The sequence below is a fragment of the Agelaius tricolor genome, unplaced genomic scaffold (genome assembly GCF_023055355.1).
Source record: "Agelaius tricolor isolate 1412-34295 unplaced genomic scaffold, bAgeTri1.0.p SCAF_5, whole genome shotgun sequence".
Classification (NCBI taxonomy): domain Eukaryota; kingdom Metazoa; phylum Chordata; class Aves; order Passeriformes; family Icteridae; genus Agelaius; species Agelaius tricolor.
Genome location: NW_027269265.1, coordinates 6,594,993 through 6,615,210, shown reverse-complemented (window position 1 = coordinate 6,615,210; position 20,218 = coordinate 6,594,993).

Sequence of the window (20,218 nt, the reverse complement as noted above, 5' to 3'; positions counted from 1 at the left end):
CACAGAGCCTTGGGCACCCCAAAATCCCTGACAAGGCCTCACCAGCACACACCTGCCCTGCAGACACAGAGCCTTGGGCACCCCAAAATCCCTGACAAGGCCTCACCAGCACACACCTGTCCTGCAGACACAGAGCCTTGGGCACCCCAAAATCCCTGACAAGGTCTCACCAGCACACACCTGTCCTGCAGACACAGAGCCTTGGGCACCCCAAAATCCCTGACAAGGCCTCACCAGCAGACACAGAGCCTTGGGCACCCCAAAATCCCTGACAAGGCCTCACCAGCACACATCTGTCCTGCAGACACAGAGCCTCGTGCTGAGCACATCTGTCTGTGTTAGTAGTGAGCTCTCTTTGCTTTTTTTTTCTGAACTCTTTAAACACCTTATTACAGGGTTTCATCTAGGAAGTGCTGTCTGGGAGCTTTTTGTGTTTGTGTGACATGGGTGATCTCAGATTTTGACAAAGGAAGATTACTGCCTGTTGCAGCTGCAGGGAGATTTAGAGTGTGACTCCACATAATGGGGGCAGCACAGAGATGAAATAGTCCTTGCCACTAAAAAAGTACAATCTGCTCTTTTCTCTGAAGGACAGAGATTACTGTCCTCACCTGGATGTTCTGGGGTGTATTAGAGAGTTGCCCATGGTGACACAAGAAGACTGTCACAGAATCAAGAACAATACAATGTAATTTTTTTCCTGCTTCTTCTGGGGGAAGATTTAGACAGTTCTCCTGTTAGACAAAGAACTCCCAAATTTACAGTTTTATCCTAAATAAATAAATCCTTTGCTCAGTTGAAGGCCGTCATTTCAGATGACCTCACCAAAATAGAGAAGATTTGAGGAAGAATAAGGTAGCAGACCTGAAACTCACTCTTAAAGAGGAAAACAAGATAAAAATACCTTGTTGCTCCCCTGCCAACCCCCATCCAAAAATAAGGCTGAGAAAAAAAAATTAAAATCTAGATCTGCCTGATCCATCCTTGACTGATATTGTTTGAAGAATTTAGGGACAGGTTGAATAACAGAGGCTCCACCTCCTATTCCAGTTTTTTTGCTATACTTAGAGACAAAATTCTTATGCTAATTTAAACCTCCCTTGTTTTAATTTAAATTCATTATTGCTGGTTCTACCCACCATGTACTTGAAGAGATTATTCCCCCACTCTTTGAAGCCACTTACACACTTAACACAGTTGAGGACTGTTCTCCTTCAGTTTTCTGTTTTCAGGAGACCCCATTCTTTCCATCTTCCCATACAAACAGTTCACTTTCTATGTCCACCATCAGCACCACACTTCCCACCTAGACCACGTCTCACTGGTCCCATCCCTCTTGGATTGCAGTGCCCACAGGATTTGTAGGATTTCCCTGCTTCCTACCTGCTTCTCATTCCTTGTATTGATGTAGCTGAAGGGCCATGACCTGAGCCTTTGCCTTGGAGTGTGCTGTGCCTGTACCCCACAGGAGATCAGAACCACGTTTTTGATGCCTGTATTTCCCACCACACCACCACACCTGGCTAGGTGACAATCCATGTGTTCTTTAATGACCCCCACCCAAGTATCTCTTGCACTACCATGGCACCTCTGCCTGTTTACTGAGAGAGTGATAAGCAAAGTTACAAAACCTTCAGTCCCTGTGCCAGCTTGGATGGGCAACATCCCCAGGGAAGGAGATGTGAATGTTTCAGACTCTAGATTGCTGGTTTAGGTAAAAACTGGTTTTGATTGTGGGAATCCATAAAATCAGAGGGTTTTGGGAAAGCTGCAAAAGGCAGGCCTCAGAGACAGCAGAACTGTGATTGGAGCTAAGCAGTAGCCATGAGATAGGTCAGCAGAAAAATTATGTAGTAAGTAGAAAAATAAGGACTAATAGAACAGTGGTCTGTATATTAACACTGGTCTAGAATAACTCCCTAAGCTACAGAAAAGTATATCTAGCAGGATATTAGGGAGTTCTAAGATTAATAATGGAGCTCTGTGCATTGTGTTTGAAGGCTTACAAGCAGGTATTGTACTCGAAATAAGCAAGCATTGTTTTAACCAAAGGTACCTGTGCTTATGGTGGTTGGATGGAACTACTGTCAATGTGCTTTTGCTTTGTGTGATTGGTCAAAAAACTTACCAAGTAAGTTGTAACATTAAGTTCTTGGTCTGCTGCCTGAGATGTGAGCTGATGGCATCTTCCCATTGTCATAACCATGGAATGAGACTGATGCTGGAAAATAAAACAGCTCAAGGCACGTTCCACAGCAGCCCCGTCCCATTTGTGATTTGTTCATAGACCCCTGGCCGACGATTTTGATTTCCAAACCTTGGCACACACGGGGCTGCTGCTGATGCTCTCCACCTCTCAGCAGCATGGCAGAGCCCTGCCTGGCTCTCAGTACCAATCTGCCTTTAGACATCACATTCTGCAAACCTGCAGATGGAGTTTTCCACAAGCAGGAGCTGACACGGCAAAAGCTCGAAGGTGGGATCTGCTGGCCACAATCCAGCAGCAGTGTCCTTCCCTGTCAGAGGGCTGCAGGCTGAGCAAACAGGCAGCTAAAGCCACACTTTTGGAGGGTTTGGACACACCCCAGCAAGCCCTTGTTCCCTCTTCTCTGAGGGAGGAAATGTGGCAGGCTCTTTGCAGGAGAGGTGTTTATTGGCATACGTGGATTGGTGCCATAGACAGGCAGCTACCAAGATGACACCACAGCCTCCAGATTCATTCCAGCATGTTGCCTCACCACACTAGCTACTAAAACCAACTGTCCTGGTTTCAGCTGGGATAGAATTCACTTTCTTCCCAGTAGCTGGAATCTGGATTTAGTATGGCAATGATGCTGACAGCACACTGAGGTTTTAGATGTTTGAGCAGTGCTTACCCTGAGTCAAGGATTTCTGTTTCCCTTGCTGTGGGAGGGAGGAGATGCCCAAGAAGGCAGGAGGGGACACAGCCAGGACAGCTGACCCAAGCTGGCCAAAAGGATATTCCAAGCCACAGAAGGCCATGCCCAGTGTATTATATTTGCAGGGAATGCCCCAATGAAGGCAGGAATGAGGAATCTGACTCCATGTTCTCAGAAGGCCAATTTATTACTTTATTGTACTATATTATATGAAAAAATACTATACTATACTATACTAAAGAATACAGAAAGGATACTTACAGAATGCTAAAAAGCTAATAATGAAAACTCCTGACTCTTTCCAGAGTCCCAACATAGCTTGGCCCTGATTGGCCAAAAAGTCAAAACAACTCACAGCAGAATCCACTGAAACAGTCACCTGTGGGGAAACAATCTCCAAACACATTCCAAAGGAGGAAAACACAGGAGAAGCAAATGAGATAAGAATTGTTCTCCTTTTCTCTGAGGCTTCTCAGTTTCCCAGGAGAAAAGTCCTGGGCGAAGGGATTTTTTCAGAGAATGTGAATGCCACATCCAGTGTGTAAACTGGGAGCAGTTGGCCAGGAGGTGAGGGTTGGTGGTTGGGGACAGACTTGGCATCAGTCAGTGGCTGGTGGGCAATTGCATTGTGCATCACTTGTCTGTCTTTGGTTTAATTTATTTTCTTTTTTTTCCTTTACAACTATTATTGTTATCATTATCATTAGTGTTATATTTTACTGTGCTTCTGTTATTAAACTGTTTTTATCTCAATCCATGAGTTTGGGGTTTTTTCAAACTATTTCTCCTGATTTTCCTCCCCATCCCAGCAGGGCAAGTGGGAGTGAGTATTTGTGTGGTATTTAGCTGCCATTTAGGGTTAAACCACACCACCTGGGAAAGCCAAGGCATTGGCATTCCTGAAAACTGGCAATGGGACAGGGACAGAGCAACACATTTACTTCTGCTCTCCCAGACTGCCTAATTTTGAAGCCAAGCTCAGTGCAGACCAAGCTATAAAAGGGACGGCTGGGGGATATATCAAAGTTCTCCCAGCCAGCAAGAAAATTAGTTTAGAAAATGCTTACCAGCATTCCCTTAAGAGTGTCTTATCCATTTGACTTTTGATAATAAGTCAGATCTGTTTAAACTACTATATTGCAGCCAACAAATAAAAACACCTAATAAATTTCACTACAGTCATAGCATTTTGGACCATGCATTCATATCTCTTCTTTCTAGTTACCAAATATACACTCATTTCTAAATATTCAGGAGATAATTTGATGTTTCTGGATATGACACTGTGAACAATATTCTTCTCAAAGTGGTGGGAATACATTATGACTCACACATGACATCTGCCTAAGGAGTTATTTAAACTGGAGTATTTTATCAGGGGATTATTAATTTTGGTACCTAAATTAATGAGCATTAACCTGGGTGAATATCTAGAAAATATTACGAATGAGTGGGAAGGGAGAAAACCTACTTGGTGACTCAGAGCAAAGTTTAAAATATCACTTAAGTGGGTATAATGAGTACAGTAATGATAATTTGAAAACTTGAGCCAGATTATGTCTGAGGTAAAAATCTATTAACAGCAGTGCCCCCCATCACCACCACAGGTCTGTGCCAAGACACCACAAGCAAGGAGCAAACCCACCTCTTTTCCATCAGGCCAAGTTTGTTCTGATCTGAGTGAGAGATTGTCACATTTTAAGGATACCTAAGTACTGAGTTTGAGAGCCAGAGTCCACCAAAATGATTCCTTAACAAATAGGCAGAACTCCATTCTTACCCATACCAAAACAATTTTATTTGGCAGCACGAAGGGGCCTAAAAGAGGACCTGGGGTTAAAAATCAAACATGCAGCGTGGCAGGTGACAATAGGTAGTGATGATTTTCCACCAAATTTAGAGAATTTATGAAGTACATCATCAGAGGGTGGTTGTGCCTCTCATATATGGGAATGTGTCTAATTAGAAATGCTTAATTTTTTCATCTTACACTTGGAATAGGCCACCCAGGGCTCAGAACATAGGTGCCACCTGACAAGTTTTAATGGGAACCCAGCAAGCCCTCAGTTGTTTATAAGCATGACTACTAAACTGAACTCCCCAAATGTATTTCTTGTCCTTTATGAAAAAATAATGAAGTTTTTCTCCGTGAGTATTTATAGTACTTCATGAATTTGGGATGAGTACTAGCAAATAGTTTAACAGTCAGTGAAACAATAGTAAATAAATGCATAAAGACTTGGACTTTATGGTGCAATGGTTTCTTGTCCCTTGGCTCTAATTAACAAAGGACAACTCACATGTCAGGCCTTGAAATGATTGGTCTCTTACACAACAGAATCCTTAACCTTTCAGGGAGTAAAAAGAAGCTCCTGTTCTGCCTTTTGACTGCCTTGGTACTTGCTGATTTATAAAGGATTAGGAACTACACTTCTGCTTAATTCACCTGGCACCAGGTACCCCAAAACTCAGAGGTGGTGGGGAGCACTAGTGCTTGGAGTGCCCCTAAGGGCATGATCTCCAGGGATCCCAGGTTTGTTCAGTGTCTTGGTTTGGAAAGACAGGAGTCTGCTAAGGAAGGCAGGAGCCTCCCCTGAAATGGAGAATGTAAACCCTCCTCACCCCCCCAAATTGCTATAAAATTTAAATTGAGGGGCTCTCAGGCAAAAATATGGGAGCAGGAAATAACAATTCTTTAATAGGGAAGAAAATAAAAGGATAAAATAAACAATGCAGTACACTAGAACAACACTGACAGAGTCAGAACACAACCTACCTGTGGGTCAGGGTGCTGGTGGCAGTCCCATTGGAATTGTGGCTGCAGCCCTCCTGCAGTGTCAGGGGTGGCTCTGCTGGAGCAGGGATCCTGTAGAAAAGGGTGAAGTCATCCTCTGAAGATCCAGTGGAAGAAGAGGCAGCTGCTGTTCCTCTGGGAAATCCAGTGCAGAAGCTGTGCAGTTATTCCAGGATCTCCAGATTATATCCAGGCAGGAATGCTTGGCTCCTCCCTCTGGGCTCACATCTCCCAATGGGATGCTGTAGTTCTTATCAGCCATGCAGTGACATTCAATAGCTGTTATCAGCTGATGTCCCCTCCCGAGGGAGGAGTGATTGTGGTCACTCAGAGAGAGAGATAAGGCAAACTGCCCACTGACAAAAGACAACTGCCATACAGATGGTAATAGAAACCATCTTGCCTTGCAATCTGGAACATTCAGCCAGGTGAGACCTGTGGTGATTTAAGCCTGGAAGAGAAAAAACTACAAGGGGAAGGAAAATCTCTATTGGATGTACAGAAACTTCAAGAGTGTCACTGGAATTTTCTGCCACACAGAGCTGCAGAGAGGGATGTGCCCTGAGGAATGAGCACTCTCTCTTCTCCAAGCCTTCCTCAGGCTTGGAGGTCTGAATTTTCCCATGGAAGGAGAATGGCAGCCCTGGAATAAACAGTGTATGAGGCTGATCTGAGCAGCCCCAGTACAAAGCCTATCCAGATCTCCACAACATGAAGAACATCCCTCACAGGACAACTCTGTATAAACTCTTTGAGGATTGAAATTCAGAGCTTCAGCTGCACTGTGCTAGACACTGATTTAGATTCCAAAATAGCCCATCTCAGGTAGGAGCAGATGCAGGTGGTTCTTGCAGCGCCCTGTCCTCCCAAGTGCCTCCTTTATTGGCACAGAAACAACCACAGTTTATTTGATTATTATAAACAAGATTTGTTTGCAATATCAGTGGCAATGCCAAGCTTCCACAGAGCCTTGTTTCATTTATGAAAATATATTGGTTTGATTTGGGTTTATGATTTTTTTTCCCTCTGAGTCATATATTTGCAGTATGAGGAACAGCAAAGCTTTCTCAAAGCAGGAAGAGGGGCAGAATTGAAGTGTGAGGCTGTGGAGTAAAGGCAATTTTGATACGATGCTGCTTTGTTGAACACAATTATTTTTTAAGATGACGAGGCCTGAGAAAATGTATTTTAAAATAAAATAATACCCAAGCACTTTCATGGCAGAAGCAGTAAGTGCACTAAGATAAAACACACACAAAATCTCTCCCAGGAACTTGCAAGTTTGTCACAGCTCCAGAGGGGAAATTGTTACTGATCCAATGACCTTCCTCCAAAACCACACAGAGTTATTTGCAACATGACAGTGTGATAACTAAAACCAAGATGAGGGCAGGATCCTCAAAATTACCTGTTATGCAAGTCTGGGCTCTGGTTTCAAAGTGCTCATGGCGGCAGGAAAGACAACCTGCAGAGATTTTCCTTGCTGAGAAAGGCTGGGTGTTGGTAAAGCTCTAACTCTGCTCTTTGCATAGCCATGGTTGGCTGCTTTTAGTAATAATTTTCAACCACTCATAAATATTTTATCTGAAAGCTGTACAGCAATCTCTTCTTAGCTTGCAAGCAGGCATTTGACAGCTTGCAAAATAGGAGGTGAGTGTGCAAGGTGGGCTGAGTGCCAAGACTTGCAGGGAGCTGGGGCAATGCCCTTTATTATCCTGAAAATCCAGGCAGCCTCAGAAGGAGGCTGTGGAAACCCTCTGGCCAGGTCAGGTGCATTTTCACTGCCTACAGATTGGATAAAACTCTTTCATCTTTCCACTGACCTGAGAAAAATCCATAATTAGTAGGGCCTGAATTTGGTATCTATCATACAGTTTCAGATCCTGAGAGTTTTGACAGAAAGCGCAGGAAAATTTGACACAACGGCTCCTCTTCAGGCTCAAAATGCAGTATTAGCACACACCCACTTGTTATGTTGTCTAGTCCTAAATAATTCCTGAAAACTGAGGAGTTTAGGCAATAGGAGAAGTGTGTGTGGGGGGGAAAAAGATGCTGTTATAGAAAAGTGACTTTTCCCAAAGCACAACATGCCACCAGTTCAGTACTTCTGCCACAGCCAAGTCCCATTACTTTAAAGGGATAGTCCAGGCAAATCAGGACAAGCAAAGCCAGGCTAAGCAAAGCAAATGGAGCTGGCAGAGCTGCTGACAGAGGCAGGTGAGTCCCAGCATCATCAGCACAATGCTGCAGTCCTTGCTGCAAGAGCAGCACTAAGCTGGCACTAATTTTCACACTCTTATTTATTTTCCTCCCATTCTCCTCGCATGACATGACTTGTTGAGCAGTGGCCTGTCCAGAAGGAAGGGAAATTAATAAGATATCAGCCTTTACAGACCCCTGTTTTGAGGAAATCATAATTTCCAAGCCCAGCTAGAGCCCTCCAGAGTGCTCCCCTCTCCCCTCCCCACCTGAGCCAGCCTTTGAAAGCAGAGCTGCCTGGTTTCAGCCATTAGGCTGTTAAGAGCCTGGCACAAACACTATAAATATCCCATATTCAAACATTATCACTGAGCTCCCAGAGAAGAAACTACCTTGATTGAAGAATGGACTCATTAAGGGAGTGAAGTGACAGCTCTGAGCAGGCTCTGTTTGCAGTTTCTAAATGCATCTGCTCTGATGGGATTAAAGATGTGTTCCCCACTGGGAGCAAAGAATGGCCTTAATGCCAGGTCTGCCTCTGGCTACATCATTAAGCAATAAGACATGACAGGCTGTGCATTTTCAGTGGGTTTTTTGCACACTCAGGTATGCAGTGTCATAATGGTCATAGCAAAGCAATCTTGGCCCCCAAGAGCTGTGCTCACTGCACTGGTACCTACTAAACACAGCTCTCTGCCAGCCAAACACTGTCCATCTTCAATGCAATAATAGCAGGAGCAGGGAGCACCATTTTTTGCATGCCAAACCATTTTTGGGTGCAATTCATCCCAGCTGCCTAAACCCCAAGCAAACAGACTTTAGATTGAACACACGTAAGTCACTGTATCTATTAAAGAGGATTTGTGAGCAACCATCATTTCAGAACTGTTAATAATAGGCCACATCCTGGAGAATTCCCTGAGCAAGTGCCATGCCAAAATATTCACAGGTGGGAGTAGAGAGCCAGCAGTGATCCCACAGGGCTTTGACACATCACTGAGCACAACTGCAGCAAGCCAAGATGGGCATCCCCATGTGAATCACCCTTTAGGAGGCCTGAAACAGTGGCACCTACATGGGCAGGGGACTCTGCATCCTCTGCTGCCACCTTGGTGGAGGTTTGCCCTCAGTTAACACCATTTCTGTGTGAGAGAGCCACCCATCATCACCAAAGCAATCAAAATGGTTTTAGAGCAGTTCACTACTGTATTTGCAGGGACCCTCATGGCAGGGAGGAATGATGGATCTGACTCCATGTTCTCAGAAGGCTAATTTATTATTTTATGATACTATGTTATATTAAAGAATACTGAATTATACTAAAGAATACAGGAATGATACTTATACAATCCTAAAAAGCTAATAATGAAAACTCCTGACTCTTTCCAGAGTCCTGACACAGCTTGGGCCTGATTGGCCAAAGAGTCAAAACAACTCACAGCAGAATCCAATGAAACAGTCGCCTGTGGGTAAACAATCTCCAACCACATTCTACATGTGAGCACAACACAGGAGAAGCAAATGAGATAAGAATTGTTCTCCTTTTTCTCGGAGGCTTCTCAGCTTCCCAGGAGAAAAATCCTGGGTGAAGGGATTTTTTCAGAAAATATGAATGCCACAGTTCACCTTCTACTGCTGCATACATGGGGGAAAAAACATCATTTTTGTCCATGCAGGAGGTACAAGTGCAAGCCCCACAACCAGGGAATGCCTACACAGCCAGGACTGCCAAAGACAGATCCTGGTGACTGGATTAAAGGTGGCAAATCCACCTGAAAAGGAACAGGGTGGTCTTGAACCTCTCAGATCCTCAATGGTGGTGAAAAAAATTAATGTAGCAGGGTCTACTGCTAATAACTGCTTCCAATGTGTCAGTCCTTTTCCACACATCAGGTCTGGCAGCTCTCCTTGCCTCTGGACTCACTACTGACTGCAGTTGCTTGAATGTATTCATAACCCGTTGCTTACTCAAATAAATTTTTCAGAGCAGAAATTCTCCAAAAATCCCTCAAGCCAGACACATAAAAATGAAGATGTTGAAAAATACCTTCAGGATGCTTTCCAAAAAGCATGCACACTTTCTTTTGGACTGCAACGACTGCAAAATGCAAGCTATGTATTCCATATCTTCACAAACCCAAAAGCAAGTCTGCTCCACATGCAGTTTGGCTGTGTGATTTATATGCCCTATGTGAGCAGATTAGGAAAGTAAACTACAAGAAAAAATAAGATATTCAATGGGGAAATTATTTCTTAGTTCACAAAGGGCCAATCATATGATCAGACGCCATTCCCTGAAAGAGTCAAGTGCTCACAGCTGCTATAAAATTCTGACCACAGCAAATTGTTCTCATCAAACAAGCACTCTTACTTCAAATTTTAAGGGCTTATACCATCCCAGCAAGCTATGAAATATGCAGGGCTTCTCTTAGAAGCCTGGGGATTTTTCTAAGTTGCTTAAATGAATGCATGTGGCTGGGCTTAGGGCTGGCCAGCCCAGCACAACCTGCAATGGGCAGCTTTAGAGTCATTAAATAGAGGAAAACACCACCTGAACTATCTGAGAGCTTAGTACTCCATTCCTGAGAAGCTTAGCCAGAGCACATAAAAGGTATTTCTCTGCTGAGTCTGAGATTTGTAACCAAAGTGTTTCCTAACAGTAAGAAATCATACAAACAGGAAAAGAAAAACAAATATGACCAATTAGCCCTTTTTTTCTGTGGGTTTTGTTTTTTGTTTGTTTGTTTTGGGGTTTTTTTGTTGCTGTTGTTCTTTGGTTGGGTTTTTGTTTTTTTTTTTTTGGTTTTGGTTTTTTTGTGGGTTTTTTTTGGATGGAGTGAGAAAAGCTGAGATCACAACCATTTTCCCTCATGGCTCTTCTCAAACAGAAATCTTCACTCCAATTTTTTAGTCAAGAGGTTTCTGTTTCTACCTGGGGGGACATTTCCATCCACACAGATAACAAACTCAAATGACACCCTGGGAAGGCTCCTGCCCTATCCCTCCTGTATGTTTTTATCAATCACCCAGGCTGGTGTGGAAGCTCCCAGCCCAATTCCCCACCGTGGTACAGCCACAGCCTCACATTAAAGCATGAAAATTTAAATTCCTCCTGTTCTGCAATATTTACAAATCTATGAGAGTAATGCAAGCAAAATGGCAGTTGTCTGGGGCTGAGGGGAACTGCTGAGCTTTCCACCAGCAAATCTGTTCCCATCTTTTATTTACAGGAATTTAAGAGATTTCATTAGCCATAGAGCAATTCACATTTCAAGACAAGTGAGGCCACACAGCTGTACTGCATTCAGTAACTCCCCAAATGCTCCCACATTTTTGTAGGAAATGCAGAGGCTGAAGCTTTTCAGGCTAGAAAGCCCCAGGGATGAAATCCAGCAAGGAGCCCTACTGCAGAGGGTCCCACCAGGCTGTGCTACACAGGGTGTCCTGCTGTGGAGGCAGGAGCTGGCCCTGCAAAGCAATCTGCCTCTGCTCCATCATCCTCTGACAACTTTAACAGTCCCTTCTCTGCCACTTATCTCCTACTGGCATGGGAACCACTTTGCTAAATTCATATCTGTCCAAATTTTTCAAGCTTATGCAATATTGGATAATCTTTCCATTTTAAATTGAGGTGGATTTTTAAAAAGCTGTTTTAAGTTCTGTGCCACTCAAACCATTTTTACACATTTGCTGTCATGTTCCTGGAAGCAGAAGAGCCACATTGCAAGAATATTCCAATTTCTTTTATTCACAGGCAGCTTTGTGTTACAGGTTCGTTTGGCAAGAAATACCAGTAATATTCTTCCATCCCTGAAAAATATTCATCTGGTGGGAGATGTCCCTACTCATTGCAGTGGGGTTGGGCTAAATTATCTTTAAAGGTCCTTTCAACACAAATTATTCTATCATTTTATGCTGGGACAGACTCTCTGCCACCAAATGGAAAAGTGATTTCCTTGATAGCCATCGCAAGCCACACCATCATCACATCATCATCCTTTCTGAAAATATGTACCCTTCAGGGACCAGGCAATGGAGAAAACCTGATCCATGCCACAGGCAAACCACCTTCCTGAAAATGCCTTGCTTGCCTTGATTCCACTTGCTGTCAGATAAGATAAAGCACCCTTTGGGAAGAGGATGCTGATGCTACAGAAGCAATGAGATAAGTCTGTATTTACCAATAATTTATGATTTATATAGGATGAGAATCCTCTTGTCTGAGGATCTTCAAAAACATGAAGCTGAGAAACAGTCAAAGTTTTCCATCTACAGAAAACAAGAAGACTCACAGCATTTGAAATGGATTGGATTTTAACAAGAACATTTATAAATCCAGAATATATAGACAAGGCAGATTATGGGAACTCAGAAACCTCCTTAACTTCAGCTGACTTTAACTTTCTTTATAGAATTACCAAGGCTGCTCTTCTTTCCTCCTTGCCTTCTACATCCTTTGTCTCTTCAGGATTCTTCAGAAACATTTTGAGAGCCCAACTCACAGTCTATGAACCACATAGCACAGTGAGCCCTCTTCTTGATTCACCCATGGATGTTACTGGAAGGAAACAAAATAAAGCCTCCTCATTAGCATATGAGTTATTCCTGGAAGGCTCAAAGACTTTCCCATCAAGCTTGGACTGTTTTGGTTTAAAAGGTTTCAGCAATGTTCTGCCAGCTTTTCTGCAGCCCAGTCATAACTTATTAAATTAAACTGCAAATCTACTTTAATTGCTGTTCATTCCCCTCATCTCCTCCTCCTCAAGGGGTTTCAGAATAATCATAAATTTGCTTTATTCATGCTTAAAGCCTTAGAGCTGTTCTCTACCTTCCTGACATCAGAAATTCAGGTAAGCAGAGTCAGCCTTCAGGAAACCATCTGAGATGGACACAACTCTGTTTCCCCATCGTGGAAGATGCACAGAGCAGAGCAGGCAGGTTACCTCCACAGGACAGGAACTGCCCTTGGTGTACAGCCTGCCTGTCCTTGGCACACTGACCTCAGCAAGTGCCAAACCCTGCCTCAGGTTTTTAAAAAATCACCTAATTTATCAAGGAGATGCCTTGGAAGCCCTGTGGTAAGGAGCAGAGCTGGCTGAAACTTTCCTCCCCCCTCAAATAAAGATCAATCCTGCAACAGGGTGCACACATGGCATGGTTCTGTTGAGAGTCCCGTGACAGAACTTGGGAAACAATTATCATACAAGAGGAAATAGCTCTGGGAATATCCTGCAGCTGTGAATACAGCAGCAGTCCTGACAGCCTGGGGAAGTGTTGCCATCACTCCCTGTCTCAGTGCTGTGGAAGAGTTCCAGCCAAAACACACTCTGGTTGTTGTGCCTGGTGTGAGAGGACACCCAAGCACAGCTCCTTGTGCCTGCCACTGCCACTACACTGGGGAGGTGTTTGCATCCAAATCAGGATGGAACTTTCAGAAGATGGGACTGTTTTGAGACTTGCAGTGTGTCTGGAGTTTCCTAGGAGAAATCCATCTCCCTTCACTCCTGTGTGTGCTGATGGACTTCCACATGAAAGTCCCATCCCATCTTTGGGTTCCCTGAGTTTAGGAAAATTCATCTGCTGGGGCTGGAGCTCAGTTGGCTCCAGCCAGACTTGGTTGTCAGAAACCACAAAAAGAAGAGTTCTGGCCAAGGCCACTGTGCTTGAAAACACACAAACAGAGCCAAACTCTGGCACTCACATAAATCTGCATTGTAAATGCAGGGTCACCAACGCGGGGAGAGAATGATGCACCTGACTCCATGTTCTCAGAAGGCTAATTTATTACTTTATAATACTATATTATATTAAAGAATACTATACTATACTAAAGAATACAGAAAGGATACTTACAGAATGCTAAAAAGCTAATAATGAAAACTCCCGACTCTTTCCAGAGTCCCAACACAGCTTGGCCCTGATTGGCCAAAGAGTCAAACAAATCACAGCAGAATCCAATGAAACAATCACCTGTGGGTAAACAATCTCCAACCACATTCCACATGTGAGCACAACACAGGAGAAGCAAATGAGATAAGAGTTGTTTTCCTTTTCTCTGAGGCCTCTCTCACTGCCCTTCAGCTTCCCAGGAGAAAAATCCTGGGTGAAGAAATCACGTTCGGAGAATGTGAATGCCACAGTCTGAAATTTGGGAGACTGGCAAACCTGGCCTTGAAGACAATCATGGCTAATTAAAAATGAAGACACATTCCTGAGCAAGGTACTATGGTGGGGAGACATTTCTGTTGGATGTCTTACCCCTTCCTGCACACAAAATTATTCCACATTATTGGTTTAAAAGAAAAAAACATCATCTGTTTTCTCTCAGTTTACCATTAATTCTTCAATTTGTTTACAAGGCAGCAAGTGAAATACTCTTTCAACAAGGAGCTAAAATGCTTACAGATCACTGTGAGTTCAAAGGATGTGTCATGGAAATACATTGGGGAGAATTACTATTTCTCATCAGTGGGATAATTGCAGGCAATCCATCTGAAGGTTAGAACACAATATTTGGAAGAAGTTATTGCTTCTACATTTCTTTATAGTCTGACATGAAAGATCTGAAACTTCTTCTGCATGTGACTCAAATATGAATAAAGCTCATAACAAAACATAATAGAGGAAAATGAAAAATTCCTGGCTGATACAGAGGCATCTGTGCTGTGGTTAAATTATATTTTGATTTTCAGCTCATTTGTTTATTCCTCCAGACAGCTGCTGACCCTGTTCTAGAGGATCTTTACCTTGTTGAGGACCCCTTGACTTTGCTGACTTTTCATCGTGCAAAGGGAGACTTTATACATGCATCAGGGAGACTTTAAATAAATCAGCCATTGCTATTGGCCAGTAATGAAAAAAAACATTAAAAGAAGATGCAAGCAGTACCTACAAATTGCTGAGGATAAATACAGAGAGCTGAATTCCCCATCCATGGTGCAGGCAATTCCTCTGCAAAGTCAAAGCCTACCCAAGGGGCTTGGGCTACACTTCAACCAGGTTTGCCAGAAGCTCTCAAAACTTTTTCTGTGTGGGACCTCCTGTGGTGACTGAACCAGCAGAATCATGAGCAGATTTTTGTTTTGCCAGGCTCATCATAACAAAGGACCACAAACAGGACTCACCTGGGAAGAAGAGTAAGACAGATTTTCCTTCTCACCCCCAAGATTTCACCCCTTACAGTTCAGATCTAAAAGTCCCTCTCTGGAATCCACTAAAAATATTACTGGTACTCATCTGAGCTTTTCCTCCTTCCTGCTTGGAGTATGTGTAAGAGATCTCTTCATCTTCAAGCCCAGGGTGGTTTTTCTTTGCTCAGACCTGGTCTCTGAGCACAGAAGTCCTCTGGAGTTCAAGGTGTCAAAAAGCCAGGCCATGGGGAAAGGCCCAGAAGGGCTCTATTCCACTGTCTGATGTCCTGCTGAAGCCAGGGTGGCAAACAACAGTCAATCACCTCAGAAATGCTGACCAAGGTTTTGCAGATCTCAAGAAATGCATGTCCAACACAAGTATGTTGGAAGAGACTTAAACAATCTGACATCCCTCCCCAGCCTTCACTCCTCAGCATTTACTGCTGGTAATTGGTGCAGATTTTTGCCTTCAGCAATTTCTCACCCAAGCACTGCAACTGAAGATCCTGACTCCCACCATGCTGGGGGAGCAGGAACAGCCTTAGGCACCAAACACTTCCCAAGAACATCCCCCAGCAGATGGCATAAATTTAGGGAACTGTGGATGGGAAAGGGAATCCCCAGGAGATGCAGTGACAGCACAGACACCGCAGAGATCTTTTTTCTGTGTCCTCACAACCATTTCCCTACAGCTCTCAACTTTTCTCCACATAGTGTTTTGGACTTGAGCACCTCTAGGGAATCACACTTATTTGAGGCAGGGATGAGGAAGAGAGAAATAAACAGCATTTTCTGCTCTTGAAGAGAGATCACTGAGACACCAAAGGCCCCTCTCTACCACATGGGCTGAGAGATGCTGCTTTGTGTCAGCATGTAAGAGTCCCAGCAGGATTATATTAGCAGCAGTGAAAAGCCCTGACTTCTGCTGCCTCCAGGTCTCAGTTGTTCCCTTGCTTAGCTCCAAGCTCTGCACCAGACACACAGCTGTCTCCTAACTCCTCTGGGCTCTGCACACTGGGCTGCTCCAAGGGCTGAGACACCTCCAGCAATCATCATGAAGTGCCTCTCAAGTACAAGATCACAGAGCAGGATCACAGCCATGGAAGAAAACAGCTTTCTGTGCCCAGCTGGACTACATCAAACAACCTAGCTACACTTAAAAGGTGTTTTCTGCTTCTTTTCTGAAAGCCAGCTTCTCATCCTCCATGCTCATGGGCACAAAAAGCCCCAGGGTTTGCAGCCATGCAAGTCAGCTGCTGGACAACAGAGCTCCAGTGTGCAAGGTCTGCAAAGCTCTGCCCATCCTGGAGATGTGCACAGCACCAGCACACCTTGGCTTATCACATAGCACACCTGGGCAGGTGTGACAAAGCAGGAGGAAACCTAACAGAAAACAATACAGCCCTCAGGAGTGAGAGGAGGAATCCTTTCTCCTGTTGGAAATGTCCATGGCTGGGTAACCAGACCCCAGCTTGGTGAGTGATGCCTTTAAGGAGCCTTTCACCTGAACCAAATGCTTCAGCATCCCACAGCACCAATAACCCCATCCAGAGTGAAAGCTGGAAAAATGACCAAAGGAGAGCTGGCATTAAAAGTGGCACACTGAAGTGAGTCACCCAATTAGCAGCCTCTGTGCAGTGTTTAGTGGCCAGAGCAGGGCTGTGCTGTCTCCTAAGTGACTCACAACATGGAAGAACTTCACACTGTAGTGATCAATCACAAAGGTGAATAATCAGCAGTGGTTTTGTCCAGAGGCTGAGTAACAAACCCAGCTACACATCAATGTGATCCATGCTCCTTTCCACTTAGTTAAATGAGCACCACTGAGTGTAAGCCCATTGTACCAGGCAGGGCCTCCTCTAAAGGGGGGAGATCAAAAAGCAGCAGAGGGAGAGGTTTCCACACACTCCTCATAACTTTACTATTGCCAAACCCCTATTGCAGCACTTGTCTGACTCCAGATATGTTTCAGGAGATCACAGGAAAGGAACTGCACAAATTCCACCTGAACAGGGACTTGGATGTACAGAGAAAAGGTAACAAAATATTATTTTAATTCAAGGTAGCATTTTCTTACCATCTTTTCTGGAAATGAAGTCTGTCCTTTCTCCTACCCCTCTATGCTAAATCCTGTTACAGAATAATAGGACTGTTTGGGTTAGGATGGACATTAAACACCATTGATTTCCAAGCTCTCTGCCATAGTCAGTGTCTTTTCACCAGACCAGGTTGCCCAGGGCACATTTAGATGGGACTTGAACATTTCCACAGATAGAGCATCCACAGCTTCTCTGGTCAACCTGTGCCAGTGCCTCACCACCCTCACTGTCAAGAATTTCTATTTAATATCTCATCTAACTCTACTCAACTTCAGTTTAAAGCCATTACTCTTTGCCTCTCAACACTTGCCCATGCCAAATTCCTTCTCCATCTCTCTCTCCATGACCTCTTATTGTAACTCAAGAGCTGAGCAGCAGCAGGAAATTCAGAACAGCATAACCAGGGTGAGCAGGGAAAGCAGTAGAGTTTTCTCTCTTAAAAAGATAAAGCTGCCACACACCCTCCCACACTGCAGTTCTCTCAGAGGTCCTGAAAGCTGAGGAAGAGCTGGGTCTGCACAGCATCAGACAGGAACTCACCAGGCAGATGGAGAGTTTGTGCTGTCAAGGCACCCTCCAGCTAAGCCATAAAATCCTCCTTTTTCTCTCATTATGAGTAGCAGAATGGCTTTAAGAAGCTCCCAGCATAATGGAAAGGAGAGGGGTGTCTGGGCAGGTGGGCACTGCCTTGAGCAGATACAAGCTCCATCTGTGGTGCTGCATGTGTTTGATGACTCCATGCAACATAGGAAGGCAGATACGGGCTCAGTGTAATGTCAGATCTCTGCTTTCTTGGTAAAGGAAAACTCAGAATTTCATACCACAGGCAATCAAATTCAGGGGAAAAAAAAATAGAAGGAAAAAAAAAAGAAAAGCAGAACCCAGAGCCAAGTTCTTTAGCACTGAAAGTTTGACTCTACAACCTTAGTACCTTTACTTCCTCCTGTAAAGACATGCAAATACAGATAAAAATACTCCAATGATGCTGATAAAACCTTTACAATGCTGTATCTGGGGTGATCACATTATTCATAGGTTAGCAAGCTTTACATGAATAGTGCAGCTCATTTGGTTGATTTTTTATTCAACTTTTATACAGCAGTAGATAATGGCACAGCATGTCATAAACCCTTTAGAATTCTATTTTAATGTCTTTCCCAAATATTTCTGACTTAGCATTACAACAGTTGCTTTCAACTCCAGAGACAAATTCTTTGGAATGCATGAAGGCAAATGGGCAGAACTCAGAAACAGCCTCAAGATAAACGAAGAAGCAAGAAAAATCCTTTTTTCACAGTTAAAGATTTAGAATTCACTCAGAATTTCCAAGGATAATGATGTTTTCTCCCCTTCAAGAGCACACAAGAGCCAGATCCCTCTGCAGAGATGCTGTAATCCAAACCAGCTGATATTGCAGTCTGGTGTTCAGGGGAAGACACCTCAAGGTCTCTTTTCCAATCCCCCATCCCCATCTTATAAATCCATTGAGATGTGAAGGCACAAGATAAGGGCTTATTAGGCTTTTTTAATCAACACTTGAGGCAAATGAGAGTCTGTAAATCCCATTGTTTTGTTTTTAATGCAGGAGTATTTTCACATCCAGCACTATGTTAGATTGGAATTTAGCCTGAGCTCTTCCATTCCACATCAGTGCCTTCAATCTATTAATTAGACAGGAAAAACCCTAACTATTCTCCTTTATCCAGACAAGCTCTCAATTTGATAGATTTCTGAGCTAACTTTAAAGAGTTGCACAAAATGCAGCTCCAAGGAAGTCTTCCTGTCTATCTCACCAGCAGTGCCCAGTGTGTGCTCCAGACAACACCTCACACAAAAATGCAGGCAAAAGACTGAATTCCAAAAGAGCTGCCATGACCTAGTTTCATGTCAAACTTCAAAAGACCCCAGTGTGTGCATGATTTCTACATTTTTACTTGATTCAGAGAAAACCAACACTTTGTTTCTAACCCCAGCAGAGAGGCCAAGGCAGTTTTGGGTTACTACAATATGATCTCCCTATTAAGTGATGGTTTCGGTTACTGGTTTTAGGGCAGTCTTTCCTTTGGTTGAGTGCAGAAGGAATCATGTCTACAACACTACAAACTCTCCTGTGCCTGTTCTGCTCAAACCCAAATTACCCTCAGCCTCTGGATAAATCAAGTTCTCTTCCAGCTTTTCTCAGTGTAATGGAATCAAGCCCCAGAGATTTTCAGCAGATCATGCCTTACTGTGTTTGCAGGGTTCCCAGGCAAAGGAAGGAATGAATCTGACTCCATGTTCTTAGAAGGCTAATTTATTATTTTATGATACTATATTATATTAAAGAATATTATACTAAACTATACTAAAGAATACAGAAAGGATACTTACAGAAGGCTAAAAAGATAATAATGAAAACTCGTGACTCTTTCCAGAGCCCTGACATAGCTTGGCCACGATTGGCCAATGAGCCAAAACAACTCACATGAAACCAATGAAACAACCACCAGTTGGATAAACAATCTCCAAACACACTCCACATGTGAGCACAACACAGGACAAGCAATGAGATAATATTGTTTTCCTTTTTCCCTGAGGCTTCTCAGCTTCCCAGGAGAAGAATCCTGGGCAAAGGGATTTTTCCAGAAAATATGACTGTGAGAATGCCTGAAGACCACTTGTGTTAAACCAGGATTTCCAGAGTCACACCGTCCAAATTGTGTTTTGCCAGTTCTTATCCAGCACCATGTCAACTCTTCTGCATAACAAAACACAGGAGCACTTTCTATACTGTAAGATAATAAGGCAGATGAACAAAAAGTTTATATAAGCAGATTATGTTCAGATAGGAAGAGCTGCTCTATATTCAGGTTTTGTTGGCAAAAGCAACGCTGTTCAGTTATGAAGCACACTCTTCCAATCCTTTCAACCAGAATCAAGATCATTTGGATCCCATATACCATTAGTCTGAGTGTTAACAATCCCAAAAGAAGTCAAAGGGAGTATAACACTCGTGGAACAGCGGTCAGGCCCATAATGTACCAATTGCTCTTTCATCATGAGATGAAAGTATTTGAGTCTTTAATGATTTGGTTATGTTAATTCCACCTTCAAAAG